Below are 24,858 nucleotides of genomic sequence, written 5' to 3'. Positions count from 1 at the left end.
AACACAGATAGCAAAGGAGTTAATTCCTGGCTTTCAATTTCAAAAGCCTAAGGCCTGGGTGTGCAAACAACACATCTGAAAGACCAGCTAGAGATCCAAGCTATCCTTTGCCAAACTAAATAAGGATTCTCTGGACTTATGGAAAAAAATATGGAAAATGTGGGGAAAGCTTAGACGCCAATATATCCTGAGTCCTCTTCCCCTGTCTGTTGTCTCTATGAGGAGGGAGGTTTCTCTAGAAACCCCAGAGAGGCTTAGAGATTCAAGAACTGAAAGGATTCATGTTCATCTCTTGAAAAACCATGCAGCTAGATCGATGAGGAGCAGATAAGTTCTTCAAAATGTGTGTAGAGCTGAGTTACAGGGTTCTCACCCACTCAGTGACACAAGGTCAAGAGAAGAGACCCACATGCCCAATACAGGCACGGAAACAGTAGATGTGGAGGAGAGGCCTGGCTGGCCTGAGAAGGCCTTCTGTTTGGGAATGGAGGTCTCAGAGCCGGTCCTGGCTCTGAGACCCGCTCAACACACAAGACCTCTCTGCAAACCCAGCTGTTCTGTGACTTTGAGCCTTTGCATTTGCTCTCCCTTCTACCTGGCATTCCCATCCCATTCTTTGTTTGATTGAAAAATACTGATTCGCCTCTTGAGATCTTGACTTGTCACCTCCTCTGGGAAATGTTTCCTCTTTCATTAATGTCATTAATCATTCTTCCTTTATGCTACCATGTACCTAACACTTACTTTTACTCAACAAAATTCAACAAATATTTCTGGATCACAGCTAACTGTGATCACCAGGGAGTGAACAAAGCAAACAGGGTTCAGCCTCAGGGGTCCCCATTCCCGTTCTTACTGCCACATGACAACCACCACGAAACTCAGTGCAGTGGGGTAACAGCAACCATCTCATCTCTCGTGGCTTCTGTGGGTCAGGAAGGCTCCAGATGGGTGCTTCTAGCTTCAGGTCTTCATGGAGTTGCAGTTAAATGGTGGCTGCAGCTGGAACAGCAGAGGACGGGGAGTGTTGGAGCAACTGTCAGCTGGCCAAACATCTCTCTCTTCTAATGTGGTCTCTCTGCATGGGCTAGTTTGGGCTTCCTCACAGCATGATGTCCTCAGGGCCTTCACATTGCTTGCAGGGCAGCTGAAGGCTTCAAGAGTGAGTATTCCAGAGGAAAAAGCAGAGGTCACATTGCCTTTTAGGACTTAGCCTGAGAAGTCACACAGTGTCACTTTTGCTGCATTCTCTTGGCTAGAAGTGAGTCAGCAGCCTGCTCAGATTTAAGGGCAGGGGAGTTAAGTTCTACTTCTTGATGGGGGAGTGCAAGGTTCTAGAAGAAGAGGGCGTGAGATGAGACATGTTGTTACAACCATCTTTGGAAAATAAAATCTGTCACAGTTTCTTCTAGTATTTACCATAACTTAATGCACATCCAGCACCCTCATTAGACAGTAAGCTTGTTGAGGATATGAATTAGATCTTACTTAAATGTAGCACAGCACCTGGAAGAGAGAAGTCACTCAATATATGTGGAATGAATCAAGGAATTCTCCATTTTTTCTTCCAAGTCCAGAGAATCCTTATTTCTATAAATAGAAATTATGTCTATTATTTTAGTTAAGATAATGAATATTTCTGCAAGGATAATTTTGTTCCTCAAAGTAACAAATTTTCTAATTTTCCAGTAGGGTTTGTTTTTCTTCTTAACTATGAAAATCAAATCTCTAAAATTTGTGTCGCAAACTCAACATGGACATAAATTTTATTTTTCCCACATGGTCCTTCTAAGTACTCTGGTTCTTCATGCTGAAACATCTCAACTTCGAGAACTTTGTCTTCCAAATGAAAACTCTCAGAACCCCTCGAAGGGTTAAGATTCCAGTAGAATCTAGGCTTCCCCAGAGCAATACAGGTCTAGATGCTCCGCTACTTTGGAAGCCCAGACTTGTCTTTCCCCAGGATGACTTAGCTCTTTACCTTTGGAAGCCACACTAGTGAGACTCTTATTCTTATCTCTGAATGGTGCCTGAGCCATCACCCACACCCCGAGGATTTGCTGGAGTGCCTTCATTAGAGAACAAATCCAAGATGTCCGTAAACACAGTTTTGCAGTCACAATTAGACTGAAGGGCATTAGCCAGTGCATTGTGGCACGTGTGCATTTACCCAGCTCCTTTAACACACGAAGAATGATGCCGGGTGAAGACTCGTCCCATCTCATTATTTATGAAAAATTTCAGGTAGGATGAAAGAGGACCAATACTAGATGCTCGTGTGGTGATACAGAAAATAGTAACTATTGGCAAAGCTTCCTTAGGTAGCTTTTTTATTTCCTTGTCCCATCCATGTCTTGGTTGTAGTACACAATTGTCTTATATTTATTATTATATATTACATATATATATATTATTATGACCATATATAGTTATATAAAGTATAAATATCAACGATAGCTTCCATTATTGAAGTCTCATCCTAAGCTTTATTTACCCACCTCAGCTGATGCTGAAAATATGATGTTGACATTCTCTTCCCCATTTTGGAGGTTCAGAGAGGTTAAAATTTACGGCAGAGCTGGATTCAAACACTCACGTGCCTGACTGAAGTGTTTAAGGGCCCAGAGCTTTCCTCTGAGCTCTGGGGGGGAGTCGCGAGTAGCTGGAGAATGTCCTGCAGTGCTTGTATGTGCGGCCTCTGTCCCCACAGCCTCCTCTCTGGGCATCAGCTCCACTCATCTCTTCACTTGTTTCTATGACAATCCTGTTGCCTAGTCAAGGGATGTTGAGGCGGTTCCCCATTGTGAGCCCAACTCACTGCTGCAGATGTTGGTAGCTGAAGTGGCAGAGCTGGTACCTGCGGGTAAGTGGGCTGGGTCATCTGGCAAGCTGCCTCAGAAGTCAATAGGAGGGGAGATGCAGCATTATCTGGCATAAGGAGCATAGGGTTTGGAGAGAGAAAATCGTGGTTTGACTGTTTGGTCCTCTCTCTGCTAGTTGCCTGATCCTGAGCAAATCACTTAGGCCCCCGAGCCTCAGTTTCCTCATTAGAAAGAGGAGTTAATGAAACTTGTCTTGCCTTCCTCTCTGGGTTACTGTGAAAATCAAATGATTTAACCTTGGGGAGAGTGCTCTGCGAATTGTAAAGTTTTTACAAAATGTTGGTCATTTTAATCAGGGATGATCAGCAGGGCGGCCTCCCTCGGGGAGAAGGCTGCCATGGAGGACGGGGGTGATGCAAGATGAAGGACAGGGAGCTAGGTTCCTGGAGATTGCAGCTGCTGGGGAAGAGTTTTGAGATGCAGTACTTTGTTGCTGTCATTTTAGTTGGGGAGGGGAGAGGGATCATGGGGTGGAATGTTACGCCAGAGATGAAAAAGCAAACATATTAAGAAAGTGAAATCTTATGAATTGTATGAGAATGAAAAAAAGAAACTGTCAATACACAAAAAGGGTATGGAAGCACGTGTAGTACATTCATTTATTCCTTCAACAGAATGTTTTACATGCCTACTTTGTGCATAGCACACAAGTTATTGGAAGAAAATATTTAGATAACTTTACATAAATTAATTTTATGTACATAAATTAATCAAAATAAAATAACTTGATTAAATATTTAGATAAATGAAATGTTTAGATGAATACTTAGCAAATTAAGATACATACGTGATTTTATTTTAAGTTTGCCGACCGCACAAGTTCCCGGTAAATTCAGTTTCTTGCATTTGTGCACCGTGCAGAGGAGAGCTCAGAGAAGGAGGCAGCACGACGTGGTGGGACACGTATTGTGTCTGGTGTCTGGCAGCTCAGTCACTTGCTGGATCTTTGCACAGACAACTCCTCCCCAAACCTCAATTTTCTCCTCTGAAAAATGTGGGTGATGATACTCCTCATGGTCGTCAGGAGATTAAACGGGCTTACAGTATGATGTTGTGTTTGGCAAGTGCTGCGCAGTTAACAAATGTTAATACCCTCTATTTGAAGGCTGGTGGCTTGTCATGGCATGAGATAAACCTTAACCCCAGGCGGCCCCATTTGATTCTTCCCTCCTTGAAGTTCCCGACACCCTTGTCTTTATTGGCCCCGCGAGAGCCATAACCACAAAGCTGACTTCCCTTTTGAGCAGGAGACATAGGTGAGAATGTGTCATTTCCTTGTCACTGTGCTCAAAGCTCAGGTACAAATTCAGTGCTGGTCTCTGCCACCTGGTGGGTTTTAGTCTGTAATCTTAGGTGGGTCTGTGGCGCTTAAGGTGCAGCGTGTCTGGAAGATTTAATCAGGTCTATTGTCCTCTTGGAGAGGAAGCTGAAACCACACAGCCAAAGGCAAAACTCAAGAACCCTCTGCATTTCTGAGCCAAGGCTTCTCTTGCATAGAAACCAGAGGTTCTTTCTTGGGTCTGCCTGCTTGTCATGCCTTTGTAGACTCAAGGGCTTTTCACCTGACATCTCACTCATTTTTATGAACAAGGAAGTAATCCAGTTGCATCATCTGTCACCCACTGATCCCAGGATTTAAGCCATGAATAGGTTGGCTGTACAAACATCTGCTTTCTCCCTGTATTAGTCAGGGTAGGCTAACTGCTTGTAACAAACAATCTCCAAATTTCGGTGGCTTAGAACAATTGTTTATTTCTTGCTAGTGTAAAGTCCAATTGGGTGTTCCTGACCAGTAAGCAGCCTTCCAAGTGGTCATATCAGGATCCAGGCTCCTTCAGTCCTGTGGTCCTGCCCTCCTCTGAGGCCTTGGAATCCTCTTCATTCAGTGAGGGAGGGCAAGAAGGAGAATGCAGTATTGCACATGGACGTACAGCAGGCATCCTCAGGGCCCCACCCACATCCCTTTGGCCCCTTCCATTTCAGTCCATGACAGTCCAACTTCCCACTGCGAGGACCACCACGTGAATCTCTTTCCTGAGGGTTTCTCTGGCCATCTGAACCTGTTCTGCCCACATGCATAGCAGGCCAGAAGTGCCCAGAAACTAATTCATATCCCTCAAACAATGACTTATGAGAGTTGGTATATAAATACCTCAGCTCCCTTGACCCTTAGGTGAGATAATCGCAGCAGGGGCAGGGGGCTCCCATGCTGTTTACCAGAGTTTCCCCCGGACTAAGCTGCAGTTGCCCATGATGGTAACTTGCTTGATGGTACACTCTTTATCAGTTTTCTTCCTTCCCCGCCTCTCTCTCCACTCTTCCACTGGTGTTTCTTGAGACCACCTTCCAAATAAACTACCTGCTTGAGTGACTAAGTAGGATTTTACTGGCTCATATAACTAAAAGGTACATGGTATTGCTGGTTTCAGACATGACTGGATTCAAGGAACAAACAATGTCTCTTGTATATGATTTCTCTCATCTCTTGACTCGGTGACTCTATACTAGCTTTATTCTCAATACTCAAGTTTTAGAAAGATGGCTACAGTGTCTTCAAGCCTAATATTCTCTCCCCTTGAAGTTGAAAGAGGAAGAGAATGAAACACTTTCTCAAGTTAAAAAAAAAAAAAAAGTATCTGTTTTCCATGGCTCTGATTGGGTGATGTGCCCATCCTTGAACCAATCACAGTGGAATTAGTTGCACTGTGGTGACTGGCTTAACTTGGGTCATGTGCTGCTCCTCTTAGGCTAGTGGTATAACCTCATCTAACCTTATAGACTGAAGTGGGGGAGCCAGGGATCTTCAAACAGAAATGGACTGTTGCTAGAAGAGGGGGATGGATCCTGGAGAAGTAAAGAGCAGATGTCTCTGGAAATCTTCCTCTGGGGTCTCTGGTTTCCTTCTATGGTTCATGCTTTTGCTAAAGTGTTTCTAAAAGGTTTAAAGGGGTGGTAATGTGGACAACACATTGGCCTTGGAATCAGGACTCCTGGGTTCTAGTCCTCACTCCACCAGCTGTGTGACTGAGCAAGTTATTTCTCCCTTCAGAGCCTCAACATCATCAGCTATAAAATGAAGCATTTGGACATAATCTTCTCCAAGACTCTAATATGCTGGGATTCTCTGAAGTCCACATTGTTCAATTAAATGCCCTTCCAGAGGGAGAGGCAATCAAATGGAATTTCCCCACTGGAACCAAAGCTTTAGAAATGTAAGATGTCGGGCCGGCCCCGTGGCTTAGCGGTTAAGTGCGCGCTCTCTGCTGCTGGTGGCCTGGGGTTTGGATCCCAGGCGGGCACCAACGCACCAATTCTCTGGCCATGCTAAGGCCGCGTCCCACATACAGCAACTAGAAGGACGTGCAACTATGACGTACAACTATCTACTGGGGCTTTGGGGAGAAAAAAAAAAGGAGGAGGATTGGCAATAGATGTTAGCTCAGAGCCGGTCTTCCTCAGGAAAAAGAGGAGAATTAGCATGGATGTCAGCTCAGGGCTGATCTTCCTCACACACACAAAAAAGAAAATGTAAGATGTCAATGTAAATTTCTTCCTGTATACTCTTTTTGTTCTGGTACTTGATAGAATACCAAAGTGCTATATTTTAACTAGGCTTTTTACTGCCCTCTTGGTTAATCTTGCAGGGAAATTACACTGTTGCATTTGGGACTACATCCTGTATTTCCATAACAACAGGCTGGCTAAGCCTAGAAAAGTGATGATTGTTAATAAAATATCTACTGAAAACTCATTCTTCTAAACACTTTGCCCTTCCTTTAAAAAATTGTTTTATTGAGAAAAATTTAATCCATCTGATCATGATTTAGTTTCTATTGACTCATCGTTTTTCTTCAGCAGTGGTGATTTAACTTCCAAAAAGTATTTAAGGAGTAACTTCAACATTCTTCTCTGCCAGCAAATAGAAAATCACATTTTATTTTCCCCTAGAACAAATGGATTTTAAACTTGAGGTTTCTAGCCCAAAGCTCTGAATGCTTGGGCTGTGGTCTTGGGTTAAACAGAGGAAGATGCCTTCTTAACTTGATTTAGAGAGGAGGCAAATGTAACATCCAGTCAGAACACACTGGTACCACTGTGGCATTTGTTTACGGTGGTGTCTGTTCTGGTGCATGGGTTCCCCTGCCATGTTTAGAACATCATTGCTGGAGGAAGTCCTTGCCCTCTTCCCATCTGGGGAACATTGTGCTGTTTCCATCCATTCCATGTCCGAATGCAGTGTGGCCCTGTTGACAGAGACCTCTACTACCATTCCCACTAGGCGTGTAAGAGCATGGACTCCATGTGTCCTTGCCACTCAACTCTGCTCAAGAAATGAGTCTGTGAAGCCCAGTGGGAAAACTGGTGGGGAAGAGACTAGAAAGGGAACTAAGTCACTGACCCTGTTTGTACCTTGGTTCCCTCAACTGTAAAACAAGGACATTTTACATGGTAGGTATAAATTTCAGTACATCAACTTAGATTTGAAAGAAATCTATTTATTTCCCCTCTACGTGAACTTTTTTGGACAGAATGTATATGCTAAAAATGCCTGCAACAACGTTTCTGGTGCCATATGCAGTATCAGGAGTTGCTCCTCCTTCACAAAGAGGCAGAGTCTCTGTTTCCTCTCTGTGACACTGGGCAGGCTTTTGTGACTACTTCAATGATTAAAATATGGCAGAAGCGAGACTACATGACTTCCAAGCCCAAGTCCTAAAAGAAGCACAGCTTCTGCCTGGCTCTCCCACTCCAGCTACCACGAAGCTTCTGTGCTGGAGAGACCACATGGAGACAGGGGTGCCTGAGGAGCCCCAGCTGTTCCAGCCCCCAGATGTTGGAGTCCTCCAGACCAGGTACCAGGCAAGTAAGGGAGCCAGCCTTCAGATGACTTGAGCCCTAGCCACTATTTGCCTGCAATTACGTGAAGGACTGGAATGAAAACCACCTTGCTGAGCCTAGCCAATGTGTAGGGTTAAAGGGAAATAATTGGTGTTGCTCTAAGCCACTAGTTTGGAATGGCTTTTTATGCAGCAATATACAACTGAATAATCTGTATATCACATTCTCATTCCATTGGGTGAGAGGAATAAAGCTCTGCCTTTTCAGCTATGCTATTCTTCTTTCTGTGGAATTGTCCGAGTTGGAGGGTGTTACATTGTCGTATGCTGTCAGGGGGAGCATCTGGTGATGCTGCCCTTGATGGTATCATCCACCTAAGCCGTGTCCACTCAGGTTCCTTGTTCCTGTCTAGTCTGCAGTTATCACTCCACAGTAGTCACTTTTGTCTTTCTTTCTTCCTGAACGTAAGACCTTTCTATTAACTTTTAGAACTATATCCATGCCACTCTCAGGCTCGAGGCACATACGTTACCACTCCACTTTGGGCTTCTGGAAACTCCACTCCCCTGTGCCTCTTGAGTGCAAAAGAATATTTTTGCTGCTCCTGTCCCACAATGTCACACAAGAAAGTCTGTGAAGCTCTCTCAGATGGGCTCCCAAGCCAGTATTTTTCAGATTTTCAGGTTGCATTCCCTGAGTGAGTCATTAAATCAATCTAGTAGTTTGCAATCAGCATTAAAAAGAATCCAAAAACAGTAGAATAGAATTGAAAGGAAAATATCAGAGTATATGACACATAGTTAAGGGAACTGCGATGGTTAGTTTTGTGTCAACTTGGCTAAACCACGGTGCCCAGATATCTGGTCAAAAATGTCTGAATGCTGCTGTGATGGTATTTTTTTAAGCGAGATTAATGGTTAAATCAGTAGATTTTGAGTAAAGCAGATTACCCCCCATAACGTGGGTAGGCCTCATCAGATTATTTGAAGGCCTTAAGAAAAAGACTGATCTTGTCTGAAGAAGAGGGAATTCTGCCAGCAGACAGTCTTTGAATTTGAATTGCAACATCAACTCTTCCCTGGGTCTCCAGACTCCTGGCCTACCCTGCAGATTTTATACATACACACACACACACACACACCCTATCAGTTCTGCTTCTCTGAAGAATCCTGACTAGTACAGTAGCTATTCTTTCATGAATCTTTGGTTTCAATTATATACACATATACAGGTACTGAGTTGTTATACAATACATTTTTCTTACTGTGAATCACAGTCAGAGTGTTTGGAAGATACTTCTCACCTTAACATACCCTTAGACATTTCTTTTGCTCCTTTTCCTGCTGGGATCTTGTCATTTCATTAGGCTTTCCCCAGGGCTGTCGAGTCTCTAAACATCTCCAGGGTTTTTTTTTTTAGTCATCCTCTCCTTCCTTTTCCAGGGTTCAGCAGAAGAGGAGGATAGTAGGGAAACAGATCAAGGTGGCAGAAGAAGAATTAAGACACAGGATTCCTTGTCTGATTCCACCCTTCTTCTGACATTACCGTCCCTCTCTGTCTCTCTCCCCATTCCTCACGTCTTGAGGAATCTTTTCAAATTTGACTGGGTATGGTTGGATTCCCACTAGTTACCAGCAGAGTGAACTTGGACAGGGGACTTTTCCCCTGGGCCTCGGGTTTTATCATCTGTATCATGGGGAAATTAGCGTATGCTTCATGCTATTATTGTGAAACTGAACTGAAAGGAACATAGTCAACGCATCTTAAATATTCACTATATCCTAGTTGCCTTTTCATTCTTACCCACAACATAGGTTGATGTGTTGATCTTCTCTCAAGACTGAGATTCTTCTGGGCAGGAAGCCCATCTGATTCTTCTACTACTATAGCGCTTAACAGGTACTCAGTATTTTTTTTGTGAGGAAGATTAGCCCCGAGCTAACATTTGATGCCAATCCTCCTCTTTTTTCTGAGGAAGATTGGCCCTGGGCTAACATCCTTGCCCATCTTCCTCTACTTTATATAGGACATGGCCACAGCATGGCTTGACAAGCGGTGCATGGGTGCACGCCCGGGATCCGAAACTGTGAACCCTGGGCCGCTGAAGCAGAGTGTGCGCACTTAACCACTACGCCACCGGGCTGGCCCCCAGGTACTCAGTATTTATTGAAGTAAAATTCTCAGTCCAAATCTCCTTTTCTTCCTTGGCCTTTGACTCTTATTTGTTGACTTAGGAACTCTGAGCCTGCCAGATTGGGAATTGTGCCTAACTTCCTATGGATAAAATATACAGAGACCAACAGATATTAGACACATGTCACACACAGATATTACCAAGTGAAAACACTATCCAATTAGTAGTGACTCTGATGTCACCGGGAATGCCTCTGTGTTAGAGTCTTCTCTTCTGAGACTGCTGGAAGTAGGAAGGAGAATTACACAGGAAGCAAAGGTTACAGGAATCCCCTTGACACTGAGCAGGAGCCTTGATTGTCTCCAGCTGATACTTTCACATCATTGGGCCGATATTTCTAGGGACTGCCTACAAATTTACCAAAGGTTCCCTCTAGTCATTAAAATAAATTTGTACTCTCTTCCAGTTTAGTTAGAAAGCATAATCCAGACTGACAGATGAGGACTGGTTGCCTGAAGACAGCTGACTTCATAAGTCCACTTGGCAGATACACACCAAGGTAGGCTTTGTGTAAAAAACACCACAGGAACAAAATAATACCTTCCTGTCTGTTGCTGATTGGCACCTGCCCTTCTCTTCTGGGAAAGGTTGTTTCTGCCTATTTAGATTACAAGGCAGATAGTCATGAATGGTATCTAAATGTGTCCAATGCTGACAACATTGCTGGTGTTCAATAAATGAAAAATAATATTTCATTCTGAATCATTGGTCTATGCACTAGAATTCAAGTAGTTACTGTCTTTTCTGCATTGACCTTCCCACTGCCACACATAACAAATGTGAAATAACTAATGTAATAATCCCTTTCAAAATTATATCCACTAGTTTAAATAGCTTTGCTATATATACAAGTGTTTGGGTGAAGGCAGTTATTTAATGGTGTAAACTTAGTTTCATTTTGATAATAGAGTTCAACTATGAAATGACTAAGTACCCTTTTCATATGCCCTGTGAATAACATAATAAATAGAATGTTATGTTTATATGCTGTCTGTCTTCCTGAACAGGGAGCTCAAAGCAGGTTATGTGCATTTCATTCATCTTCTCAGCATCTTTGGGTTAGTATGAAAAAATCCTCCCGCTTTCTGGGACAGTTCCTTCCTCATTTCTCCGTTGACCTTTCTCTCCTCATTCATGACTCTCCTCCAGCCCCAACTTCCCACAACTAACTTTCATAGTTTTCCTCTCTTCACTTTCTCCTCCTTTTTTTTAGAATGGCTGCCTCCTTAATAGGGTTTGATTTACTGGGCAGGTCCTGTGCCTGTATGTCGGCTAGGACCACCAGGGAAATAAGCATAGGTTTGTGGTTGTATGGCTTTAATAGCTAGGGTATCCATTGGAACGTATAAACGACATACAGGTCAGATAAGGAAGAAGGTTCCATCAGTGCTGCTTGTTTCATACAACAAAAAAGTTTAGTGTAAGAATCTAAACATACATTACTATATTTGTTTATAGCTTCCAAGATCATTATAATACAGAGCAAAATTTAAAGAAACACAGTACCGGACACAGGTAGACATGGTCTTTCGAAAACTCACTGTGATATATTTCTTCCTAACCTGCCTTTGATTGTATTTTCTAACACAATCAAAATTGCTTGAATAATCTTTCCCCAATGCTTTTTGTAAAGCTGACCCTCTGTCTCTGTGCATCATGGCTTCTGAAGGATTGTCCACAGCAGAAAGACTTGCTGGGCATGAGGGTTTGCCATTTGGGCCTGTCCCTGACACTTCTGCTAGTCTCCTCTTGCGACTTCTGGGCGCCAAATCCGCCTCTCTCCATTATTTTGCTTTATCAGAGGGACGGCCTTCAATCCCTCTGTGAGCTGTAGTTGCTATCTAGGGCCCACAAGGGTGTTTGGCCTTCAAAGGAGCCTCTCACCAAAGTTTCATATTTCTGAAGCCAAATTAATGGCTCAGCTATTCTGTTTTGCTTTTCCTTTTCCCATGGGTCTACATATTCCCACGACACCTTCTCATCATGTACATCATACACAACTTTGTATTATTCCCATTAGAGAGACTATTCTCCTTCATCAGCACCAGCTTAGTGAGGCACTGGCTTTGATTTTAAAATGGTTTAGCACAGGGGCCAGCCTGGTGGCGCAAGCTGTTAAGTGCGCGCACTCAGCTGCAGCGGCCCGGGGTTCGCCGGTTTGGATCCTGGGCGCGCATGGACGCACCGCTTGTTAAACCATACTGTGGCGGCATCCCATATAAAGTAGAGGAAGATGGGCATGGATGTTAGCCCAGGGCCAGTCTTCTTCAGCAAAAAAAAGAGGAGGATTGGCATCAGATGTTAGCTCAGGGCTGGTCTTCCTCACAAAAAAAAAAAAAATGGTTTAGCACAGAATGGCTGCTGTCTACCCATTTTAAAGGACAGCAAACACATTTACTTACTTTCTCTAATTTCTTAACTGATCTCTCTCCCAAACGTTAAAAAAAAACAAAATCCAGTTAAATTGTTGTTTCCTATTATACACTTTTAAAAAGAACAAAAGAAAAATATATTAAGTTATAGGTAATAGGAATAAAAATATTAACTTACAAATTTGTGAACCCTTCTTCTCCCTTCCATTACCATCAAAGAAGATGCTATACTGGGACTTCCTCAGTTGTACAGAATCCAGTGTATTTGTTACGATGTTTTTGCTTACAAGTAGGAAAAACCTGATTCGAATGGGCTTGAACAAGGTTTATCTCCCATTTCTGGAACTCCACGGATAGGATGGGCTCCAGGGTGGGACACTCGGGGCTCCAGCACCATTCCTCCGGGTTCTTCCCTGCTGTCTTTCAGACTGACTGGCATCCTGTTACAAGATGGTTGTCAATAGCAACTGCAGCAACTGCTTCTTCATTGGGGGAGGGAGGAGGAGATGCGACACTTTCTACTTACTCTACCACGGCGATGGGGCAAAAAGAAAAGTGAAACAAGTGGTGCAGAGGCTAAGTGGACTGACACAGTACAGACCTGGGCCAGAGAGTGGGTGGGAGAGGAGAAAAGGGAGGCTGCACAGACTGAGTTAGAAAGAGAATTTTCTGGGCTTAGAATGGAAGAGGAGAGGCACTTCAAGGCATCAGCCATGCACGTGTAAGATATTGACAGCAAGAGAAATGGGAAAGAAAATCTGAAAGAAGTTTAGGTTCATGTTATAAATATACACTCCCTTGGTGTTTTCGTGAAAGACTGTAAATTAAGATTTACATTGATTTTCAATTATTTTGGTTGCTGGAGTACAACAGATACTCAAGGTTGGTTTGCACGGCACTTCTTTTGCCATTGTCTATTATAGAAGGTTAAGCGTTTAATTTATCATCCAAACAGGGACACTTGAGACTGAAAGGGGACCCTATTAATGATTATGCTGGAACTACTGGTGTAAACCAGGAACATCCCAGGCAAGCTAAGGCACGATTTATTCCAATGTTTGATATAAAACTATAGTTAGAAATGCTGCTATAATACTGGAAAATGAGATACTCCAACTCCCAGCCTGCCTTGCGTCTGGGGTGATCGGGTTTTACAGTTCTGGTCCATGACATACAGGCAGAAATCCCTGAGGAGGACTTGCTTTCCTAAATAAATCAACACCAGGGAAAAACTATGGCCTCTGTCCCCTTCCTCCTGCGTGGACCACACACATGGTGCCTGGAGACGCATCAGCCATTGCATGAGCATTAGGATGAAAGCCACATGCCCAGGACGGTGAAGAGAATGATGGAAGGATACTGGGCTATAGATGATTTCATGGACCTGCAGCACAGGCCTGGCCTGCTTACCTTCAGACTTCTTATAACAGGAAAAAAATTAACCCTAACTTGTTTAAGCCAGTCTAATAGGATTTCTGTACCTCATACCCAAATGCAATTCTGCTGATACATGGACTGGTGTGTTTTTTTTTTTTTAATGTCAGGTTGTATTAAGATGGAGCTATAAGGTAACTAGGTTTACACGGTGAACACATTAATACCTTTTCTATTGTAAGGGAATTATGCATCGGTTGAGAAGATAATCTAAATCTTTTCTTGTGGCTGTGTTTTATTAAATATGGACATTTTGAAATACACACTGAAGTAGACAGAACAGTAGAATGAACCCCAAGGTACCCATAACTGAACTTCAACAATTATTGTTTTATTATTACTGTGGGTGTGTTTTTGTTTTAAGCAAATTAACGTTTATTAAATGTGTATCTACATAATGTGTATCTATAAATGGGGTAATCCCCTCTCTTATCCACAATTGGAGAAGGAAAAATTTTACATAATTTGCCAAGGTTACAAGGAACTATCATTAGAAGTGAGAACTTGATTCATAGACTATTCACTCTAGGTAATGTTTGGCCATGAGCAATCTCTGCTCAAGACAAACAAACACACACTTTCACATGATCTGTCCTATAAATGAGAAAGTAAGGCATGGTACTGAAAAGCCCTGAGGTCACTACTAGTCATGTGATCTCAGACCTTACATAATTCCTCTAGGTCTCAGTCTACTCATTTGTGGAATAGAGATGAGAGTCATCTCACAGGGATGTTGTGAGACTTAAATAAGATAATAATTATCAAGTTCTTTGTACAGTAATTGACATATTGAGTATGTCATGTGAGTATTATGTCATATGAGTATTGAGCTATGGAGTAAGTGCTCAATCGCTGGTCACTATTGCTATTGTTATTGTTAACTCAGTTTTGACTTCATGAGTTTCTTCTTTTTTCTTCTAGGCCAGGGGGTGAGTGGGGAAGGCTATACAATGACAAGAAATATAAAAGTGTCTAATCCTACAAACTTCATGAAATGATACATTATATAGTGGGGGTTGACAATCAGGACCCCATTTTTCACACTTGGAGGCTAAGTTGCTTCTACCAAATAGAGAGAGGCGGTCACTATGGATAAAGATGGATAACTGGTTGCAGGTGTATTTGTTCCAGGGTCCAAAGCTCGTTCAGTTTGCTATAGCAATGAGTGCCTGGGGAAATATTGATTTCTCAGATCAGAAAGAAGTTTCTTATAAATGGATCCCAAAAAGGAATCACTTGGTTTTGGAGATTTAGAAATATTTATAAGGAGTCATTTTGGTTTTCATATTTTTACACAAACTATGAGTCAGAAATCCTCAAATTCAATCTGCCAGAGTTTTTTAGTTGTTAAATCTCATTTGGAGATATTTTCCAACACGTTCTGGAGAATGAGATAAGTGTCTTCTATTCATGGTAATGGGGAGAGAAGGAAGGACCATTTCCACAGAGACTTCTTGTGTGCCCAAACTGCAGGCCCCATCTTAGTGCCAAGTGGATTTCCTGTGGATTAGAAGGGTATGCTAGGTGTGGTTCCCTAGAAACAGAGACTAAGACAGGAATTTGGCTGCACGTTGAGAGTGTGCTCCCGGGAAAGAAAGAGTGAGGGAAGCAGGATAAAGAAGGAAAAGATGCTAAGCAATGATGTGGTCTGGAGTCTGATGAGGATCCGGAGTCTGGCTTCTGCCTGATCCCATGGGGAGCTCTGGAGCATGAAGTGTACCACAGAGGTGAGCCCATCTTGAGGAAAAAGGACTGGCCTTTTGTACTCCCAAGTCAGGCCAGTCAATGGCTATAGGGTTTCCCCAGTTGGGAGGGGAAGGTATAATCTCTCATGTGGGTTCCCCTTTTATCTGAGGGCAATGCTCCAGAGAAGAGGGTAGCTATGAGCCATTAGCAGCCCGCAGTCACTGCAGCTGGAGGACAGGTGCACTGGCCTAATAAAGAGGATGTGCGAGACACGCCAGTGGAGTCCCCTACACATGATGCCTTCATTTGAAGTCAGCAATGTGCCTCTTCACGCTGCTTTGACTGAGAATTTATTGGGAACAGAGGGGTTAACATCTCTAAAGAGGATGTTCGTTGTTTCTCAAGCTTCACTGATATATGGACTCTCTCTCAAGAGGGGAAATTCTCTCAGCTTCCAACTTTGGCTTAAATTGTTTTTACTATGACTTTACTTAAATATATATTAACCTAAAAGTTTCAATAAACTTCTTACACTTACATTTCTTAAAAAGGCATGAAATCAAAACAAATTACAAATTAAATTTTTAAAAGTATAAGACCATTAAAAATCAAATTGACAGCATAAATTCAATGTGATGGATGATGCTGCTTTGCTGAAACTAAATTGCCATTTCAAGATAAATATGGGACTGCTATCGCACAGATTGTCTCACATGTTTCACATGGCCTACGTTGCAGGATGCCATGTGAAGGACCAACTTTCCACCACTCTTCTGTAATAAAACTTCTGCAAAACCCTAATTTGTAGAGATCGTGAGGTTCTCTGACCTTTACTTGGCAAGAAGGAATTATTTAGCATTTACATGTAGTTGATCTCTACTCTCATCATCAGCCCACAATAATCAAAGGCATATGTCTTGGCACCATTGTGATCATAAACCAAAATGCAAACACAGGCACTTAAATGCCATGACCATCCTTAGTAAGGAAATCATCTGTAACATACTTACACAATTTTATAAAAATGAAAGTATAATATTTAAAAATTCATTTAAAGAACTCTTTTAGAGCACTTAGGGATTCCAGAGACTGTCTGCACATCCTTTGATGTGAGGCAGTAGCTCTTTCCCATGAAATGGGACTATGTATAGGGTAACTTTGCCCATGTGATGACACTTGGAGTGCCAAGAAAGCATTATTCTTACTCCTGCCTGTTGAGACAAGAGGATGGGCATGAGAAGGTCAGTTGGAGGGTGAACCATTGACAGTCTGAAACGCCACTGAGTGGGCTCTGTGCCCCATATGTCATTACAACGCTTATGATTTAACTTAATGATAGTGTCTCTGTCTGTGGTGGTTCTGCATATGGAGGCTGCCACTTGTGCTATGAACCTCCTGCCCTTGCCACCCACAACACAGTGAAAACCGCAGGCAGCCATGAGCTACTGCTTAGGAGAGTACAGTAAGCGAGTTGGGACACTGGAGTTACTAGTTCATCCCCGGGTGATTACGAGCATCGCCTTCTTGCCTGCAGGCTGTTCCCACTGCAGAAACTCAGGGACCAGTGTCCTGTGCCACTGCCGAGGAAGGTTCCTGATTCTCACCTCCCCCTGCTTCCTGAGGCAATTTGAGCACCACCTGAGCAAAGAGCTTAATGAAGACAGATGGAAAAGGTAGAAGATTCCCTGCTGTCGTTACTTGGGTGAAGTCTGCTCCGGAATTTGGGAACAAGACCTGCAATGAGTCAGAGAGCCCAGCGTGAGCCGCGGTGGGTTAAGTAGAGCCTTGGGGCAGAGGGCAGGCACTAAAACCCACTGTTTCAATGCAGAGGTCAAAGCAAAAAGAAAAGCAGGTGGTCAGCTACAGGAGCACAGCTGCAGGTTCACTCTCTTCCAGATCATCCCCTAATTTAACATTGCAAAGAAAGGATTCAGAGAGGTGATTTGCTCCAGTTCTCATTCATTTACTGAATAAATATTGAGTGATCAATGTCCACTAAAGGCTGGACACTCTGCTATGTGCCAGATATACAATGGGCAGTCATGAGCAGCCCATGCCCTCAGGGAGCTTTGGGTTTAAAAGGGAGATGGAGGTGAGCAAACAGATAGTTATGATGCAGAGAGATCAGTGCCGTGAAAGGAGAGGCATGGATGCCGTGTGGGCACACGTGAGGGTCACTTAACCTAGCTAGGCACAGGCAGAAGGAACTTCCTAGAGGATGAGAAGGCAAAGCAGGCAGTGACTGCAGGTGTCCTGTTCCATTTCTGTGCTGGTCACACTGCCCAAAGCTTGGGAGGGATTTTTGGGCTGGGAGCTCACTGCTTCCTCCGCGTGGATAAGCAGCAAGAGGTCCTAGGAAAAAAACTCTGGCTCTACCTCCATGTTCTTTCAGTGCCATTGATTGAAAGAAGGAAGCTACTGGAACCATTCTCAGCCAGTTTCTTCTACTTCAATTCATTGTGCACACCATGACTGGAATGCTTCCTAGATCTCCCTTCACAAGAATCTGTAACTCTCAGTTTCCTTCCATTTAAATGCAACCCTCTGCCAACTTTTAAGGCTGAGATCACCCTTCCTCTCTTACTCCACAGCTCCCAACATGTCCTTTCCATTCATTCAAATCATAGATGTTAAAGTGATCCTACCTGGTGGTGATCTCTAACATTCATTTGAGAATGACTGAATTCACGTGGTAGAACGGGAAGTACCCTAGAGAAGCCAATACTCAAAGTGCGGTCCCTGGACCAGTAGCATCAACATCACCTGGGAGTTTGTTAAAAATTGCAGAATCCTAGGCCTCAACGCAGACCTACTGAATCAGAACTTGAAGTTCAACAAGATGCTCAGGTGATTCTTGTGCATATTAAAATTTGAGACATTGTTCTAAAGAGATAGTGTACGTAGAGTTGAATTCTAAGTGACATACAGGTGGTCCATAGTGGCTTTATTTGTACACATAGCATCACTTTGATCACTTGTATAATATCTTAAATTTAAAAACCCCAAAACTTATATTTATAAGATTTTTTGATTGTTGCTTATTGACAATTACAGCATTTTGGTAGTGAATTTGCATACTGCTGGCATTGTTACTACCTTTTTAAAGCATGCTCAGAATTCATAAAGTAATTTTTAAAACCAGCAACTGAATAGATATACATTTCCAACACAAAAACACATAAACAATTATAAAATGTTTAAAAAATTATAAATTGTATTGAAAATATAAATGCTAAATACACATTAACAAAATTAAAGTATTATTCAGAAACATATTACATGAGAAAGAAGAAATGATAATTAATCATGAAAATTTAAAAACATAATTTGCTCTTTTTAAAAAAAATTTAAAAAGCTAAATCTGAAAATAAAAATAAAGGCAGTGTGTGTTAATACTACAATTGGGGAGTTGTGAGCATATTTTTGAGCAGATTTTTCTAGCTGCTGAGATGCCTCTTGTGTGTTCTCATCAGAGAATATGAGAAAGAAGACTCTTCATTTTCAAATAGTTGTTTTTTGTGTGTGTGTGAGGAAGATCAGCCCTGAGCTAATATCCATGCCAATCCTCCTCTTTTTGCTGAGGAAGACTGGCCCTGAGCTAACATCTATTGCCAATCCTCCTCCTTTGTTTCCCTTTATCTCCCCAAAGCCCCAGTAGATAGTTGTATGTCATAGGTGCACATCCTTCTAGTTGCTGTATGTGGGATGCGGCCTCAGCATGGCCAGAGAAGCGGTGCGTCGGTGCGCGCAGGGAGCCGAACCCAGGCAGCCAGCAGCGGAGGGCGCGCACCCAACTGCTAAGCCACGGGGCCGGCCCCCAAATAGTTTTATAATTATATTTCCTGTTTGAGGGGGACTCTGAGCAACTGTCAGGAACTGAAATCATATGTTGTGTGTATATATATATATATATATAGAGAGAGAGAGAGAGAGAGAGAGAGATGGAGGGAGGAAGGGAAGGAGGTAGGGAGGGAGGGAAGAGAGGAGAGAGAGGGAGGGGGAGGCAGGGAGGGAGGAAGAGAGAGAGGAAGAGGAGAGAGGGAGAGAGAATCCTGTACTTTTTGTCTCAAAGAAAGTATTTCGGGTTTATCTGTGTCTTCTTTGGTTTTATCTTGTGCTGCTGATACTCCAAGCAGAGTTACCTGTTTCAATTTCAAAACTGTCAGGTTTATATACCACTTGTTTGGAAAGCCTTTGAACTAGATAAGAATTATTCTTGTGAATGAAGCTTTACTTTATCAATTGTCATTTTCTTCCCCTTCTTGAGGATTCTAGAGCTTTAGAAAAATGCTTTCTAAACAAGAAAACTTTGTTCAATGCAAAATTTGAATGCAGCAGAGAACTCTTGAAGTGTGCAATCAATATGCAAATAATTTTCAGATTTATTTAAATTCTAAAACAATGGTGTTACAGCAATAAAAATGCCTGAATTTTTAGGAGCATACATCAGAACACCAAAATACCAAAACCAAGAGGGTAATCAATAATGACTGTAATGATTAACAATACTGACAGATCAGGCAGAGGTCATTGTCAACAGACTTATTGAAATAGAAGAGCAAGAGATTACTGAAAAAAGTGACATTGTGGAAACTGTCTTTCTCCCAGCTTTTATTACGCAAAAATTTTCCATTCATTCACACTGAATTAGAATTAGAATAAAATTTTTGAGACAAATGACTCTAATTTTGAATTCAAGTCTAAGATGCCTAGAGCAGTGACATATGCCTGTGCTTGCTACAGGGAAATCTGCTAGGAAAAATAATTTATCGTCAATCCAAACTTCATTGATTCACATTTTAACAAACTTCAACAAGACTAGTACATGCAGAAACCAAACTTACGTGAAGTGTTTTTTAATATAAGAAAAATTTACAAAACTTACATTTATATTCCTTTCATGTAGTCTTGTGATTATTTTGGTGTTTTTGTGGATTCTAATGGTTTTCCAGAAATAAAACTTTCTCACGTTTACCTGTAGGAAATAGGACCTTCAATTATAATGCTATGAGCTGTAGCCTTCTTCCAGGATCAAATTTAGCCACAAGTTGAAGGTCTTCTGAAGGTCACTTGTGTAATGGGGTGCTGACATACGCCTCTGCTTTTCTCTTCATAAAGTTATGGTGAAAACCCTTGGAGTGACTAGAAAAAGTCTTTGTGCATTCTGGATATCTTTTCTCCCAGGCTCTGCTGGTCTTTTTTTTAAGTTGTTTTGTGAGGAAGATCAGCCCTGAGCTAACATCCAATGCAATCCTCCTCTTTTTGGTGAGGAAGATTGGCCCTGGGCTACCATCCGTGCCCATCTGCCTCTACTTTGTATGGGACGCTGCCACAGCATGGCTTGACAAGACGTGAGTGGGTCCGTGCCGGGATCCGAACCTGCGAACACCTGGCCACGGAAGCAGAGCACAAATTTAACCACTAGGCCACCAGTCTGGCCCCAGAACAGAGTTTCTTAAGAGTATTTTAGACAGAGTTGTTCAAAGGGGCATAAGCTCGTTACTGAATACCAATAGAGCCTATTTCTATTATCTTCATGTCAGAATAATCCTGATGCTTGAATTTCGTCCTTAAATGAGTTCACAAAGTCAGGTAATAAGCTCAGATATGCAAGAAAAAACAAATTAAAAACATCACAACTTGATTATTATTTTGATCCACCCCTCTTTTCTTCCCATCTATTTGGAGTTTCCTATTCCCTTTCCTAGGGTTTTAACCTCCGTGAGCGTTTGTAATCCCATGGAAGATTCTTAGCGCTGAGGCACTGGGGGCGAATGGGAATGGCAGAGCCGTACAGCTGCATCTTGGACACCAGTGTACACCTGGGCGTTCTGGGCTGTTCTTTTCTCCTGACAACATAGTCCTCTCAGGTAGGGAGGTCTCTGCAGCATGCAGCCTCCAACGAGTAGCTTGCAATTCTGAGAGAAGCCTGAAATCTCACCTGCCCTCTCCCTGGGCTCTTATCTTGATCTCCCCAGAGCTCTGTCCAGGAAACAGGGTGTAGACCCTTGTTTTCTTGGGACCTTAAAGTCCCCATCTTGTATCTTCTCCCCTTTTTAACTTTCTCAACATGATCTCTCCTTCTTAGGTCTTTTTCCTCAGACTCTTTCTCTTAATATATGACCAGCAAAGTTTTTGATTGGTTTAGGATTTTGGAAACCAAAGTCTGAAAGCCTTTTTTCACCCTTTAGGGGATTTCCACCCTTGAGGCATTAGCTCCCTCCCTTGAGCCAATTCTCAAAGCCTCCACCACCTTGAATGGGAACAGGTGCAGAGGGAAAGGCAATACTGAAAGAAAAAAAGATCAGTTACTATCTTAAAAAAAAAAAACAAACATGGATGTTAGCTCAGGGCTGATCTTCCTCACACACACACACACACACACACAAAACAAAAAACAAACAAAAAAAACTTGGGTCCAGCCCAGGGGCGGTGGCTTAGCGGTTAACTGTGAGCGCTCAGCTTTGGCGGCCTGGGGTTCGCGGGTTCGGATGGCGGCCGCGGACCAACACACCACTTGTCCAGCCATGCTGTGGCGGCGTCCCATATAAAGTAGAGGAAGATGGGCACAGATATTAGCCCTGGGGCCAATCTTCCTTGGCAAAAAGAGGAGGATTGGCATCGGATGTTAGCTCAGGGCTAATCTTCCTCACAAAAAGACAAACAAAAGAAACCACCAAAAATAAATAAGCAATAGAACAAGAATTTTCTTTTCCTATTTTGGGAAAGCCATTGGGTGAAGGAGGAACATCAAAGGCATAGAAAACAAAAAGCACTTGGAGTGAATAATTGTACGTATTAACACTGCAGCCTTTGACATTAATAACTTGCATGTCAGTATGTGTGGGAGGGGGGAGTTTTCTCTCTCTCCTTTTTTCTTTTTGGCCCAGCCCTTATTTTTGTGGTTTCAGGCGTGTATCTTACAGTCTTTCTAAAGGATCTGACCAGTGGGTTCATAGAATTGGGACAAAATGAGATAATAAAATAAAATTAGAGTGAATCAGAGACTTGACTTAGGTGAAGTAAGAGCTGTCAAGCAATGCTGTTATTTTCCTCAAAAGAAAGGAGGACCACTTATACCACATTGGGATAAGAAAATGGAGACATTTCTGGCACCTGATGAGATGTCATGTCACCAAATGTATATTTACTGCTTAAGTATTTGTTTTATGTTTTCACTCTTAACATTTACATTTTGGCAATTAAGACCTCAAGTGAGTGTTAACTTCATTTATATGGTCTGTTGACCCAGGAACCAGTAGATCAAACATTTTATTCCATCTTATAAACACTTTAGACAATTATAATTCCAAGACTGGGGTTAGTGTTTTTTAACTGGAGAGCTAACACTTGGAGAGTTTAAATACATCTCTCTATGGCCTCATAAGATGATGAGAAGTCTGGGATTCAGTTCACGTGAGGGTGTATATTCACTTCGAGTATCGTTATGAAGTCACACTGGAAGCCATTTGTATTTGTACTTAATGCTAGAAAGAATATGGATTGGAGCCAAGAGACCCAGGTTGTAGTTTTATATCCACTTCTAATTCATATGCTACAATTAGTCAAATCCCTTAACTTCTTTGGCTTCAATTCCTTCATTTATACAATGATAAGGTTGGCTTGGGTCAGGGGTCAGAAATACAAATACCTACATGAGTAGGGCAGGTGACATAAATGTAAAAAGTGTACATTACTTCCTATCACAGCATCGCCACTTATTTTCTTCACTCTCACAAAAACAACTGTGTTGAAATTTCAGTCTCCTTTACAGATCATTAAGCTTTTCATCGGCATCTTCACATACCAGTCATGGTTCTGCTCATGGTTTGTTTTCCTAATGGGAGATTATGTTGTATGCTTTTGCTACAGACATACTTTGTGGGCATATTAAATCCAGAAATCTTTATGTTCTAGAAAAGTACGTCTGACTCACATTTTTCTTGAAACACGTAGCTCTTTGCTTCTTTTTTCTATTTTTGAAAAAGACATGGGTATGAGAATAAATTTTTCTTTCTTTTTTATTTTACTACAAGAAAAGCAACATGTTAATGGGGTTGACTCTCAGCCTCAGGATGGGGAGTGATAGAACAGTGGAGACTGGGCAATGGAGAGCGCGTACTTTGTGAAAGGCGTAGGGGCACCTGCCCTCTCTGCATCAGGCAGCTGCCCCTTACCACGGCTTGATTGTCGTCCTCTGAGAGTATGAGTCCAGCACAGATGTTTCTTCTGAAGTTTTTTCAAGAAAAGCTGTAAATCCTGGTTATTTTACATGGAATTCTTCTGAATTTTAGATGTTGGAAACTAAATTTAAATTTAAATAAACATCAATAGTAATAACACTTAATAGTCAATGGTTCAGGCCAAGCATGAGAAAACTATGGATCAGATGCCCACAAAGCTTTGAGATTTTTGAGCCAAATGGTCTTAAATTTCCCTTTTCCCTAGGACTCTTTTTTTTTAAACAAACATTTATATACCCCTTATGGTGCTCTGGGCACACTTTAAAGCACTTTACATGCTCAATTCATTTAATCTTCACAACAACCTTATGAAGCAGGTGCTATTGTTATTTTCATTTTACAGATAAGGAACTGAGGCACAGAGCAGTTGAGTGACTTGCCTAATGTTGCAGAGCAAATAATTGGTAAAGCCAGAATTCCAACACAGGCCATCTGGCACCATAGCCCAGAAATCTCTTCTTTCATTCCTATAAACTTATATTTCCTATTTTTAAAAAATGTTTCCTTAACAAACATTAGTTTATGAAATTTGTTGTTGACAGTGAGCATATTTATTTGGATTTGTATGAAGTTAGGAGTTTAGAATATTTTTATTTTGTATTTGGGGAAAAGTTGGGCTTATTAGGTGACTCAATATTAGTGTGTGTCGGATCAATACACTGCACTGTTAGTGAGATTGAAGAGAATGAGATGCTGTGTAGGATCAGTCTCTTCCAATCAGATCTCATATGTAAATAAGTGGTTGCCCTTTGATTGGCTGCTGAGATCCTCAGAGGAAATGATTAATGTTTTGCTTTTCTGGCTGCCTGGGTACCCAGAGAAAGTTAATACAAATGGAAATTCAGCCATATATTTAAGCAATCTGTCACAGCAAACAGATTTTCAGAGTTTTCTGGCTAAAAAGGGTTTTGAATGTATGTATGAGCAATAGATGGGCTGACTTTTTGCTTCAGCAAATATAAAGATGTATTATCCCTTGAGGTTTGTTATTAACCTCAGTTTCATCTCCGTTAATATTTACTCCACAGGTCAGTAAATCTTGATATTCACTTCAACAGAAGCCAATATCTTCAGATTATGAGTTATTAATCTCAGCCAAACTGAGAAATTGTGTGAATATTTTTCTTTTACTAGAGAAAATAATGACTTTTTTGGTCTCCTTTTTCTTTAGGCTCTCTTAAAAGAGAAAGTTAATTTTTATCTGAATC

General features: G+C 41.9%; 1 long non-coding RNA gene across 2 annotated transcripts in view; it reads left to right on the top strand.

Annotated features, from left to right (window-relative positions):
• The window catches only part of LOC147916997 (uncharacterized), an 85,006-nt gene that overhangs the window by 6,324 nt on the left and 53,824 nt on the right, over positions 1 to 24,858 (top strand). The window lies entirely within an intron of this gene.

The sequence above is a fragment of the Ceratotherium simum genome, chromosome 5, assembly GCF_057802395.1.
Source record: "Ceratotherium simum simum isolate JZ-2026a chromosome 5, ASM5780239v1, whole genome shotgun sequence".
Lineage (NCBI taxonomy): Eukaryota > Metazoa > Chordata > Mammalia > Perissodactyla > Rhinocerotidae > Ceratotherium > Ceratotherium simum.
Note: the sequence above shows the minus strand (reverse complement) of the source record. Positions and strands in the feature narration are given on the sequence as shown.